The 12,683-nt window shown below is 43.1% G+C and overlaps 1 protein-coding gene across 4 annotated transcripts in view; it reads left to right on the plus strand.

Annotated features, from left to right (window-relative positions):
• LOC145415109 (uncharacterized) overlaps positions 1 to 12,683 on the plus strand; it is an 80,890-nt gene that overhangs the window by 38,524 nt on the left and 29,683 nt on the right. The window lies entirely within an intron of this gene.

The raw sequence follows: 12,683 nt of genomic DNA on the forward strand, positions 1-12,683 counted from the left end.
AGAGAGAGAGAGAGAGAGAGAGAGAGAGAGAGAGTCTTTTGCTTCCAGAGGACGAACAGATCCGTGAATACGTTTTGACATTAGAGGAAGAGCAATTTGTAATTCTGACAGGAAAATGGCCAGTGGCTGACGGGCGGTGAATGGCGGTGAATAAATGAAGGGGAGGAGGGAGGCGCAGAGGAAGGGGAGGGAAAGGGGAGATGAGGATGAGGGAGGAATGAAAGGGTAGGAAAGGAAAGGAGAGGGTAGAGAGGGAAGTGGTAGAGAGGAGGTCAGAAAGGATGGGATGAGATGGGTAGGAGAGGGTAGGAACATAAGGGGAAGACACAGAAAGTAAGCGTCCTTTTAAAGAAAGTAGGGATGAAGGGGGAGAGACAGGGAGAGGATAGGGTGACAGAAGGGGACAGCAAGTGAGGAGGGAAGAGTGGGATAGGGAGGAGAGGGAGCGGCGGGAGAAAGGTGAATGAAGGGTATATGAAGAAGGGGAGAGGGAGTAGGGGTAAAGAGGTAAGGGGTAGAGACGAGGGGAGGGAGGTAGGGGATGAGGGAGAGGCAGGGTGGGGGTGACTGGGGGAAGAGTAGGTATGGGGAGGAGAGGGAGTGGGGCATAGGCGAGGATAGAGTGGTCGGAAAGGAGACAAAAGGGGAGAGGGGATAAAAGGAAAAAAGGAGGAAGGGGAAGGAATTAGTAAGAGGACGTGTGGGTGGGGAAGATGGGGAGAGAGAGAGGACAGGAAGGAGGAGAAGGGAAGAGTGGCACAGGGATGAGTCAGGGAGAGGAGAGGAGAGGAGAGGAGAGGAAGGCTGGGAGGAAGGGGAAGTGAGGAGAGAAAAGATGTGGGAGTGGACACAGGAACTGAGTGGAAATGGTGGAAAGGGTGGCATGGAGAGAAAAGGTGAGGGAGACAAGAGTGAAGATAGGGATATGAAAGGTGAACTGACAGGGGAAGAAGGTAGGGGAGAAGAAAGACAGGAAAGAGATAGAGGAGGGGAGGAAAGATGGTTAGGGGAGAGAGGGCAGAGTAAGGAAACAGAGGAATGTATGAAAGGGGCGGAGGTATAAGGAGGGAAAACATGTGAAGTGAAAAATGAGGCAGAGGGAAAACAATAGGAGGGAAAGGGACGGGAGAAGTGAGTGATGAACTAGGAAGAAAGGAAAAGTTTAGGAGGAATGGAGAACAGAAGAAAGGATAGCAGAGGTGAAAACATAGGAGAAAGAGAGTGAAAGTCAGTGACTGAGGAGAAGGCAGGGGAGAGATAGGGAGAGGAGGGGAGGGGAAAGGAGAGGGGACAGAATGGGAGGGGAGAGGAACTGGTATGTGAAAGAGGCACGTGTCAGGATGGAGCGATGGAGGACAGTAGCGATGTAACTGTTGTGATGGGCAAGGTTGTGGCAATGAACTGATAACGCAAGGACGGACACACAACGCTTACTAATGAGGGAAGGACGCCACACCGAATGACACCTCACCATTATCACCAATACGTACAGTCTCCATATAAAATCTTGTCGCCTCTCCTGCCTCTCCCTTCATGGACTCTGGGAATTTGTCTGGTGAATCTGCAACAATTTACAATGATGACTTGATTTCACCACAGATCAGTACCATCACTGTCATTTGCTTCGGGTTCAAGAGACTAATTTTCAAAGTTAATGGAGAGGAAAGAAGCAGAGGAGACAGGACTAATGTTATCGACGGTACAGAAACAACTATCTGGTTTTGGTTACTTACATCTGGCGAAACATAATGAAAGTAATATACCTGTTAATTTGCTTCTCGATTTGTTTAGCACTTCCGCGATGCATCTACGAAAACATGGAAAGAAACTATATTGAATTACTGTTGACATCACGCTAGCCGGTCGAATAAAAGAACCCTCCTTTATTTTCTGTCTAGCTGACCCTAAAATATTTCAGTATTTGCTAAGTAACTACAGCCGGAATAACGGATGAAAGTAGTTTTAACATAATTTAGACTACAGGTGAAAACTGACTTGGATATGTAATATAAAATACATATCTTGTTTCTCAATCAAAAGAAGAATTCTGTGGTCGTGTGGCAGGAGTGTTGTGTTGCTGTGCTGGTGGACTAAGCTTGTGTTGCCCAGTGCAGTCAGATATTTATAGTTCTGGCACTGCATCTATACACCACTGAGTGAGCTGCTATTCTGAATACAAAAATACCAACAATGTGCGAGAACAACTTAGAGTGTGAGTTCATATAAATTTTCTTTAGAGGGACGTTATTAGAATCAAACCCAGATTTTGGAAATCTGCCTATCTGTATTTGCCTGTCTATCTATCGTCTATCTATCCAATGGATCTATCTATCTATCTATCTATCTATCTACCTATCTATCTATATATATGTGTGTGTATGTGTGTGTGTGTACTGTATATATATATATATACTGTGTATATATATATATATATATATATATATATATATATATATATATATATATATATATATATATATATATATATATATATATATATATATATATATACTTTATATATAGCTGTGTGTGTCTGTGTGTGTACTGACAGACAAAGAGATGGGGATGAGATAGTAAAAATGAGTTCCATGCCCGTCCACGTCCCCTTGTCAGGCGGCGCCACAACACAGGGTCAATTAGCACCCAGCCCACACGACCACCAGGCGCCGGGATGAGGCAGGGGAGGAGGGGGCAGATCCAGGACTGACTGGGGAGGGGGGAGGCGGGAAGGGGAAAGAATTATACTTGCCGAGGGGGAGGGGGACAGGGCGAGGAGTAGATGCAAGCTTTTAAGGAAAGTGGAGGAGTGATAGATACATTTTTTTTTACTGAGGATAAGGAAAGGGACAGAGGCATGCTTTTAGGGAGAGGGATAGATGCATGAGTTTTTGGGGAGAATATAGATGCATGATTTAAAGGGGAGGGATAAATGCATACTTTTAAGGGATGAAGGAGAGGTACATGATTTTAGGGGGATGGATAGATGTATACTTTTACGGGAAGAATGAGATATGTTTTAGAGGGAACCATAGATGCATATTTTTAAGGGGGAGATAGGTGCTTGCTTTAAAGGGAGTGACAGATGCATGCTTTTTTGAGGAAGGATAGATGCATGTTCTTATAGGGAATTAGGTAGATTCATGATTTTAGGGGGAGGGATACATGCGTGCTTTGGGGGGCAAGGATAGATGCATGGCTTTAAGGGGAGAGAGAGAGAGAGAGAGAGAGAGAGAGAGAGAGAGAGAGATTCATGGTTTTAGGAGGGGAGGAAGATTGCATCTATGCTTGAGAATATCATTAGGGAGGCGTCTGCTTGGCTCCTCTCTTCATCTCCCTTTATCATCTCTCCACACACACACACACACACACACACACACACACACACACACACACACACACACACACACACACACACACACACACACACACACACACACACACACACACACACACACACACACACACACGACTATATTCCTGTGACCTCCCTAATTTTGCTCAATCTTTTAATATTCTTTACATTAATGATTCATGATTGTTCAGCTTTTAGGTAGAGAGGGAGTGAGAAGGTCAAAATACGAAAACGGTAATGTAACTGGTGATGAATGCCAGTGAATGGTGAAGGATGGAATATCTGAAAAATGAAATATGCATATGGAAGTGTGAGCATTGGGAGTGGCATGAATTTCAAAAGCGAATAGTGAGAGCAAAAGAAAAGGGACTGATTAGAATAAGTCGGATTAATGGGTTACAATGGTTGAAAAAAAAAATGATTTGCGGTTCAGAATGGATAAATATTTGGGATTCATGGGTCAGAATGTGTAGAAATATGGGATTTGTGGATTAGAGTGGATTAAAAGATGTGATTCGTGGATTAATATGAATAAAAATACGGGACCCGTGGGTTTGGATATATACATAAAGAGATTCGTGAAAAATATGGAGTAGGGAAGTCTGGTGGTCAAAGGGGAGAAGAGAGTGTCTTTAGATGGCGTAGTCAAGTTCAGAAATTAAACACAAGTAAAGTGAAGACAAGGGTGTATGTTAGGTGACCCAGGAGTGGCATGGGAGGTCAAGAAAATGATACCCGGATATAGTTAGTGAAGCTGTGGGGATATTAGGTATGGAATTTAAAGAAGAGAGAAAACAGACGAAGAATAGAAATACGAGATGAATCATGAACTGAGCCACACATGACAAAGGCTGCACCCCAGTCCTAACTCACTGATCTTTATTTCTCAGATATTATGAAGACTTTATAAGAAAAAAATAGGCTTGAATGTCTGTGCCTGTGACGTCGAGCTAAAAAAAAAAAAAAATGAGGACTACAGTTATGAGGAAATAGACGTATTGTTCGTTCGGCTGCGCTCTTTGTCGACAATTTTCCAGCGTTTGGGCTTTTGTGCTTTCGTGCTTCTGTTTCCGCACCTCATTTACACCATCTGTTGCTGGGAATTGAAGAATAGGTGACGATGATAGTCTAATTAAACACATACTTATCAAACAGTCAGTCAGTCAGGGTTTCTATCAGTCTAGCCTTCCTGCTATCTGTCTATCTGTCTACCCAGCTTAATTACTTTCAAATTTAGAAGGCTGTGCTCTTATCACGGCTGCATAGCTACTCTTTTACATTCTCTAGGTATAATTTCCAACCATTTTATTTTAATTATTCTTCCACTTTCTCCTTCCTTAAGTTCTGCGTACAAATATCTTCTCGTATTCTAATTTGGTGCTTTTCTCTTTCTTTAAGCTTTCTTTCCGTCAGCCCGTTTCTCTCCAGACTACTTATTTTCGTTATGTAATTCCTTTTTCTTTTCAGTCAGTCCGGCAGTTTTCTTTCTTTTTAGTATGCAGTACCATTTATCTTTTAGCTCTGTCTTCATTTTCATGTACATCTTCGTCGTCATCTTTGTCATCATCATTATCATCATCGTCGTCATCTTCATCATCGTCACCATCATCATCGTCGTTGTCATCATCGTCGTCGTCGTCATCATCATCATCATCGTCGTTGTCGTCATCATCGTCATCGTCATTGCTATCATCACCTTCATCATCTTCATCTTCTTCTCCCATGTTTATTCCATCTATAATATTTACGCCTGATCAGGGCGAGAGTGTGGTATATATAGTCTCTCTCTCTCTCTCTCTCTCCTCCTCCTCCTCCTCTCTTCCTCCTCCTTGTCATCCTCGTCTTCCTCCTCCTCCTCCTCGTCCTTCTCGTTTTTACTCTTCATCTTTTTCTCCCTTTCCTTCTCTTTCTTATCGCTCTTCCATTCGTCTTATTTCCCTCCTTATTTCCCCTCTCCCCTTACCCCTTTCCCTGTTACTGATCTTTCTCTTTCTTCTTCCATCCATCCCTCCTCCTTCTGTTCTTGACCTCCTTCTCCATATTCTCTCCCCCTTCTCCCCTCCTTCTATCCCCTCCCCATCTCTCCCTTTCACTCCCACAACAACACGTCTCCAAGGAACAACTTTTTGCACACCCCCTTCAACCACTTTCGCTGCTCCCCCCCACCCCCTCCACTGTACCCTCACCACTGTGTAACCCGAGAACGGTACAGTTAGGAGGCTAGGTGGTACGGGGATGGTACGGGGGAGGGGGTGGGGCTTGTGAAACTTGCTCCCGTATGTACAAACTCATATATATTCAAGTTGTGCATAAAATCGTTTGTTTATAATTCTATGTGCACTCGTTTAGCTATGGGACACTTCACAAGCAAACTTTAGTGAATTTTAAATTGAGGAAATACGAAAAAACAAACCTTTTCTAAATATATCCAGCTGTCATGGAGAAATTTTTATCCTTCTCACTAAGATCCTTTATAAATATGAGCCTTTTGGGGGTAAGGTAACGGGAGGACCAAGAATGGGATGGAAGGATGGGTGGAGAGGTGCATGAGTGGGAAGGATGTGTGCTGGGGAGAGGGCAGCGTGTATACGGAGGACCGTGTAAAATGGAGGTGATTCGTGTGTGGCCATCCCTTCCAAATTTAAAACATCTGGTTAAAGAAAGATAGAGGCGGTATTTTTGAAGTTAGCTGTTGTGGGTGGAGTGTGGTCGTCATGAGGGTGGCAGAGAGCAAGATGGTGATACTGCATGGACGGAAGCAGTGACTAGAAGAGCCTTAATTTTCTCAGTCCGATGACCTCTTACATCTTTTTTTTCAGTCTCTTGGTGATTCTGCTTACCGGAGGAGACACATACAGCCTCCAATTACCACTTTGCTACTTGCGCGCTCTTCAGGGGGATCAAATCTTGTGGTAATAGAAAATACATTACTATAAGATACGTCACTGTGTTGAGGGAGCTAATAAATATGTCAATAACTTAAGCAACAATAATACTACCACTCTTCCTTCTCCTACAGTAACAACAACACTGCTGCTACCACTGCTACTACTACTGCTACTACTACTACTACTACTACTACTACTACTACTACTAATAATAATAATAATCACTGGGGACACACGCGCACACACACACACACACACACACACACACACACACACACACACACACACACACACACACACACACACACACACACACACGCAAATAACACGAACAACCGCCGCTGAGAACTTTGCAACCTGATGATTCTAATTAATCGGTAATCTAATTTGCAACCATAATCGAACCCAACCACTTCAGCAAAAGAGTCTCTAACCCTGAATGCAATCGTCTGGCGGTAGGAAAATATATAAGAACGCCATCATCGTACTGAAGGGGCTAATGGAGGTTGTCTCTGGCTGTTTCTGGCTGTTTACTTCGAGGGGTCTCTCCTTAGTTGAATAATTTCCTGTGTCACACGTACGAACAAAACTGGAAAAGAGCCGCCATGCTGAAGGGTTTAAAAGCTTAACTAGAGAGAAGAATTAGTAAGCACACACACACACACACACACACACACACACACACACACACACACACACACACACACACACATTATCAGTCTATTTATCTGTCTATTTTTTAAAGTGAAATTTGACCAAATAAAATTGGAAGACGGGGACAGGGTCTATTACGTTAATGGGATGGGAAGAATAGATGATAATGGAGATAATGGACAAGTGAATGGGTGTGGCGCAGTGAGGGAGAGGGAGATAGGGAGATGGAGAGGGGGGAGAAGGAGGGAGTATGATCAGACTAAGTGAAGGGAGAGAACTGATACGTGGAGGGGGATGGGCGGGGAGGAGAGGGAGAGAAAAAGGCGGAAGGAAAGGGAGGAGGAGAAGGACAGGGAAGTGAGAGAGGGGAGGAGAGAAGAGACAGAAAGGTAAGAAGGATAATATGGAGAGAAGAGAGAGAAAGCTGGGAAGGATGATATGGAGAGATGAGATAAAGGAGAGGTAAATAGATGGAGGGAAGGGTTTAAAGCGGTTTATGATGGAACTGACACCTAAATTAACCTTGATTATAATTGCCTTCCATTACCTTAACCTCAACTATCCATTTTGCTTGAATTTCCCCATCCCCCATTAACCCTGAAGCCGACTCCTTTCCATTAACCATGAAGCTGAAGACGCCTCATTAACTCTGAGGTTATGCTTCCCCAGTAACCTTGATTTTAACTATCCTCCATTAACCGTAACTCCGACGCCTCTCTCTTATCTCCCTCAGTATTATCTTCTTCAGAATTATTATTATTACTGGTAGTGTTTATTCAAGCTACCAGGAGACGATTTTGTTCAATCTACGAAGGATATTTACTAGTGAAGGGGTTTGCTTAACTCATCCATTTCCAAGTCTCTCTCCTAAACTGGATAACGATTGGCGATGTAAGAATTAAAAAAAATAAATAAATAAAAGGAGGGGGGAAGGTTAAGCCTGTAGTTCACCATCCTCTTTCAACCCTTTCAGTGCTGTTCTTTCTTTCTTACCTCCGCCAGACGATTTGATTCAGCGAAGGAGAATCTCTGACGGGGAAAGGGGTTAACGAAGGCTGCATATAAAACCCTCCAATTCGAGAAGTACATCCCAGGCCATAGGAACGAATCCGACCCACTTCGAAAAAACAGTTCTAGGACGAGCACAGTTGTCTAAGGGAGAAAGAATACAACAGAAAATGCGTCACTGAATGCAAGGGGGAAAAAAATGCCTGGAAATAGAATTTAATATTTTTTTATAGCCCGACGCCCTAATCCCGCAAAGGGTGGCCGCAGACAAAACGCCTCCAAGTCGGTCTGTCACCCACCATTTGACTACCCTCCCCCCAACTCACCCCCCCCTCCCTCATATACCTCTCTACTCCATCCCTCCACCTCATCTCGGTCTACCCCTCCCTCTCCCTCCCTCCACCTCACCTACATACACCCTCTTAGTTAGTCTTTCACAGTATAATAAGAAATGTCCACGGGCTGAAAAGGTTAAAATCGTCTATGCTTCATTAACCCCACTGATTCTGCTTTGTTCTTGCTGCCTCCAGACGGTTTTATTCATCTTGGGGTAGATCTTATGCAGTGAAGGAGCCAGTGAAAGCAAAATCAAACCCACCCTAGTTCGGAAAGCCTGTCCCAAACTGAATAAAATCGTCTAAAAAAATAAATAAATCCTCGTACTGAAGAGCTTATCCCTACCTGTGGAAGCTGTTTGGGGTACATCTAAAAACTGAAATAAAAATTTTGTAATCTAATCCTGACGGGGTGACAGGGTGACGTGGAGGCGATTTATTTGTGGCCACCCCGCATGGGATTAAGGCGTCTGGCAATAGATGAAGAGACAGATAGATAATCCCGACACGAGAAAGAAGCTGAGGGAAAAAAAAAAAAGACAAGATAATATGGAAATGTGGAAGATGAGCGAGTTATAGAGGGAAGGACAGGGAGAAGAGAGGAGGAAACGAAAGAAGAGTAGGAGGATAAGGAGCAGGAAAAGGAGGGAGTAGGGGAGAGGAAAATGAGGGAAGGAGGGAGGAGGAGAGGGGGGAGAAGGATTAGGAGGGAGAAGGAGAGGGAAAAAAGAGGAGGAAAGCAAAAAGAAAGAGAGAAAAAGAGAAGGAAAAGAGAGAAAATGAAGTAAAGATGAAGGAAAAAAGGAAGAGGAAAAATGAATGGGAAAAAGAAGATGAGAAGCAAATGAGAGAAGAATGAGAATGAGAAAGAGGGAAACAGAGAAGAGGAAATAGAGAGAGAGAGAGAGAGAGAGAGAGAGAGGTAGTAGGAAGAATACCATGGTGAAGCCAACTAACAAAAAGAGGTAAGGAAAGATAAGGAAAGGAAAGAGGGGAGAAGAGGAGGAACAAGGATCAGGAGAGAGAAAATGGAAGAAGCAAAAGGAAGAACAAGATAAAGGTGAGTGAGAGAGGAAAGGACGAAAGCCAGGTGAAAAAATGGAAGGAGAGGAAGAAGAGAAATGAAGACAGAAAGAGAGACAAGGTGTAGAAGGAAATGACTGGAAAGAAATGGGAAAAAAACTAAGGGAAAGTAAAAAGGATGGAAGGAGAGGGAGAAGGAAAACGAAGAAAATCAAGGGTTAGGTGAAGGAGAGGAAAGAGGAAGCATAGGGTGAAGGAGGGGAATGAAGGAAGGACAAGGGGAAGGTAAGTGAGTGATGGGAGGAATAAAAAGCAGGTGAACTTACTCGTATTTTAAGTAAAGTGAAAAGAAGAGAGAGGAGAGGAGAGGACACATGAGAGTGAAGAGGTGAAGAGGCTAAGGAGGGAGGAAAAAACGTAGGATGAAATAGGAAGGACAAGGTGAGGGTGAGTGAGTGAGGGAGGGAAGGAGTAAAAACAAGGTGAACTCAGGTTACGTAAGGTGAGAAGAAGGAAGGAGAGAGAAAACGAGGGAAGGGGAGAGTAAAGGAGGGTAGAGGTTAAGGAGGGAAAAATGGAAGGAAATAAAAGGAAGGACAAGGTGAAGGTGAGTGAGTGAGAGAAGGATGAGGTAAAATCCAGGTAAATTCAGGTTACGCAAGCCTCTCTCATCTGCATTACCTCAACCCCCGCCTCTTTGTTCCTCCCACAACCAATCATCTGACTTAATTTTGTTTCACATTACTTGGCCTCTCTCTCTCTCTCTCTCTCTCTCTCTCTCTCTCTCTCTCTCTCTGTTTTTGCTCTTATCTCCATCCTCTTTTTTCTCGTGTTATTTTCTTTCTTATCCCTCTTCATTTCTTTTAATTTCATTCCTCTTATTTTTACTCATATTTCTCTCAATTTCACTCATTTTTCCTTGTGTGTGGGTTCATTTTTTATATCATATTTATGCTCCTGTCCCATCTTTTCCTCATAACTCTATTTTTGCTTTTTTTGTTACTGTTATCTTTTATTTTGCTATTATCTCTTCCTCATTTTTGCCCCTCTCACTTTCTTATCTACTTCCTTTTCCTTTTGCCTACTAATTCTCTCAGCAGCTGCGTCCATATCAATATTTTAGTACACATCTATTTTTTTATTGTTATCATTAGCTCTGTTTTGTTATTTGTCTCCTGTATTTATTTTGCTTTCATTCTTGCACCCTTCGTTACAACTTTATTTTATCCTATTATTATCAGTCCTTCTATTTTTTTGTCATGTCAACTATGGCAATATATATATATATATATATATATATATATATATATATATATATATATATATATATATATATATATATATATATATATATATATATGTACCCCGGTTTCACTCAATTTATAACAGAGAGCAGAGGAGGATTTATGATGATGATGATGATGATGATGATGATGCTCACTCAAGAATTATGCGGGCTAATAGCTTAAGGTAGACCTATGATGATGAATTCAATTTCCTCGTTGCATTTGACACCTTCTTCTTATCCATACTGACGTCATTCAGAACAAATTTATTCTCCCCGCATCTTCCTCTTATCTATGGTTCTTATCTCCACTGACGTCAGGTATTGCACTATAGCTCTGCCACTGTAAATCAGTCTTGCTGCCGCCAGACGCTTTCATTCAGATACGGGGAGATCTTTCGAACTAGAGGGATTAGATACAACCTTCATTGTTTCCTTCACAACAAGAGGCCTCCCATAAGCTGAATAAAATCTTCTCTCGGTGGAAAGGGTTAATTAAACAGAACGTAATCGCAATGGAGAAGTTAATAAAAGCAAAGTTAGTTTCAGAATTCAATCACTTTAGATATTGTTTTATCCCCTTGTCCATATCGACCCTTTCATGGTAAAAACACACTCTGGTGTTCTATACCAACTAACACAAGACGATTTTATTCAGGTGAGGCTGAGTCATAGGAGCCTGTGTTAATCCTGTCACCATTAACTCTTACGTGGTTGAAAGAGACCTAGTATTCTATTCTAGCTAACCTCAGACGATTTTAGTCAGCAGAAAATGAGTACTGGAGGTAGAGAGCGTTTATGGCGTCCAGAAACCAACATCTTAATCTTATGGATAAAATAATGAAGTTTATGGACTATCATGCTGTTTAATCACAAAAAATCCCACCATTGTCCCAATCTACACTGTCAACATTTTTTATGAGGAATTTCAAAAAAATAAAATAAAATAAACTGAAAATTACTTCATTCCTCAAAGTGAACCGAAGAACAATATTCTAAAACAAAAGTAAAATTAATACTTTCACCTATTACGAGGAACATGGGAGACTTGGTAAACTGTACGCTAAGTTTAAAGCAAACTCAAACCATTGTTTGCTTAAGTAAAAGGGCAAAGTGGGCCAGCACTCGAGGAAAGAGAGGATGATGAAATATCTAACCGCTGGACCAGAATGAATCATTCTCATTAAAAAGAAACCACGATTTTCAAGCAGGAAGGTGCAAGCATTTCGAAAAAGAGGCAAATATTGTAAAAATCTACCGTTAACCATTTTACTTCAGTGAGCTTTTATGAGCTGAATAAAATCGTCCAAGGTAAGCTGGAACATAAAGCGAAGGTCTTAGTTCTCGACCAAAAGCAGCCAATCGTGATGCCGTCTTAACATTATAGGCGCTGTGGGTTAATCTTGAGCGCAGAAGAATGGTCAGACGCTAGCCAAAGTAAAATGCAAAGTAGGCGATTGGCAGCTGAAGGACTACCCATCAACGCAAGGCGGCCCGGCCATATCATACTCAAAGAAAGGAAGAGGCGTGCAGGCAGAGGAGTACGCATTATCGTGCTCGTGATCTGGGCCGAAGAGGATGTGGTCTAGTTCCGTGTTGCATACCCGGCCAGGTCCGTGTTGGGAAATCCGGAACGTGACACTGACATAAGGCGTTCACAGGAGGGGCCCGGGCCGAGGTGGGTGCGGTCGAAGGGCGTGGGTGGATCGGTGGGTGAGTGCGTAAGGCTTGGGTGGGTTAGGGAAGGATGTGAGAGTGTGGATGGCCGGAGGAGGTTGAAGAGCGTGGGTGGGTGGATGGGTGTTAGTGTGAGTGGGTTAGAGAAGGACGTGTGGGCGTGGGTGGGTGGGTGGGTGCCGTCAAAGGGCGTGGGTGGGTGGGTAGGTGAGTGGTTACGCAAGGTGTGGGTGCTTTAAGGAAGGATATGTGGGTGTGGATGAATGGGGTCGAGGGGACGTGGGTGGATGGGTGGTTACGTAGGGCATGGGTGAAATAAGGAAGGACGAAAGGTGTGGATGGATGGGTGAGTGCGCAAGGTGTGGGTGGGTTAGGGAAGGGTGTAAGGATGTGGGTAGGTGGGTACGTAAGGTATGAGTGAGTTAAGAGAGGACGTGAGGCTGTGGATGAATGGGTGTGAC

This window comes from Coenobita brevimanus, chromosome 101 (genome assembly GCF_032717465.1).
Source record: "Coenobita brevimanus isolate Jiangsu-jjx chromosome 101, ASM3271746v2, whole genome shotgun sequence".
Classification (NCBI taxonomy): domain Eukaryota; kingdom Metazoa; phylum Arthropoda; class Malacostraca; order Decapoda; family Coenobitidae; genus Coenobita; species Coenobita brevimanus.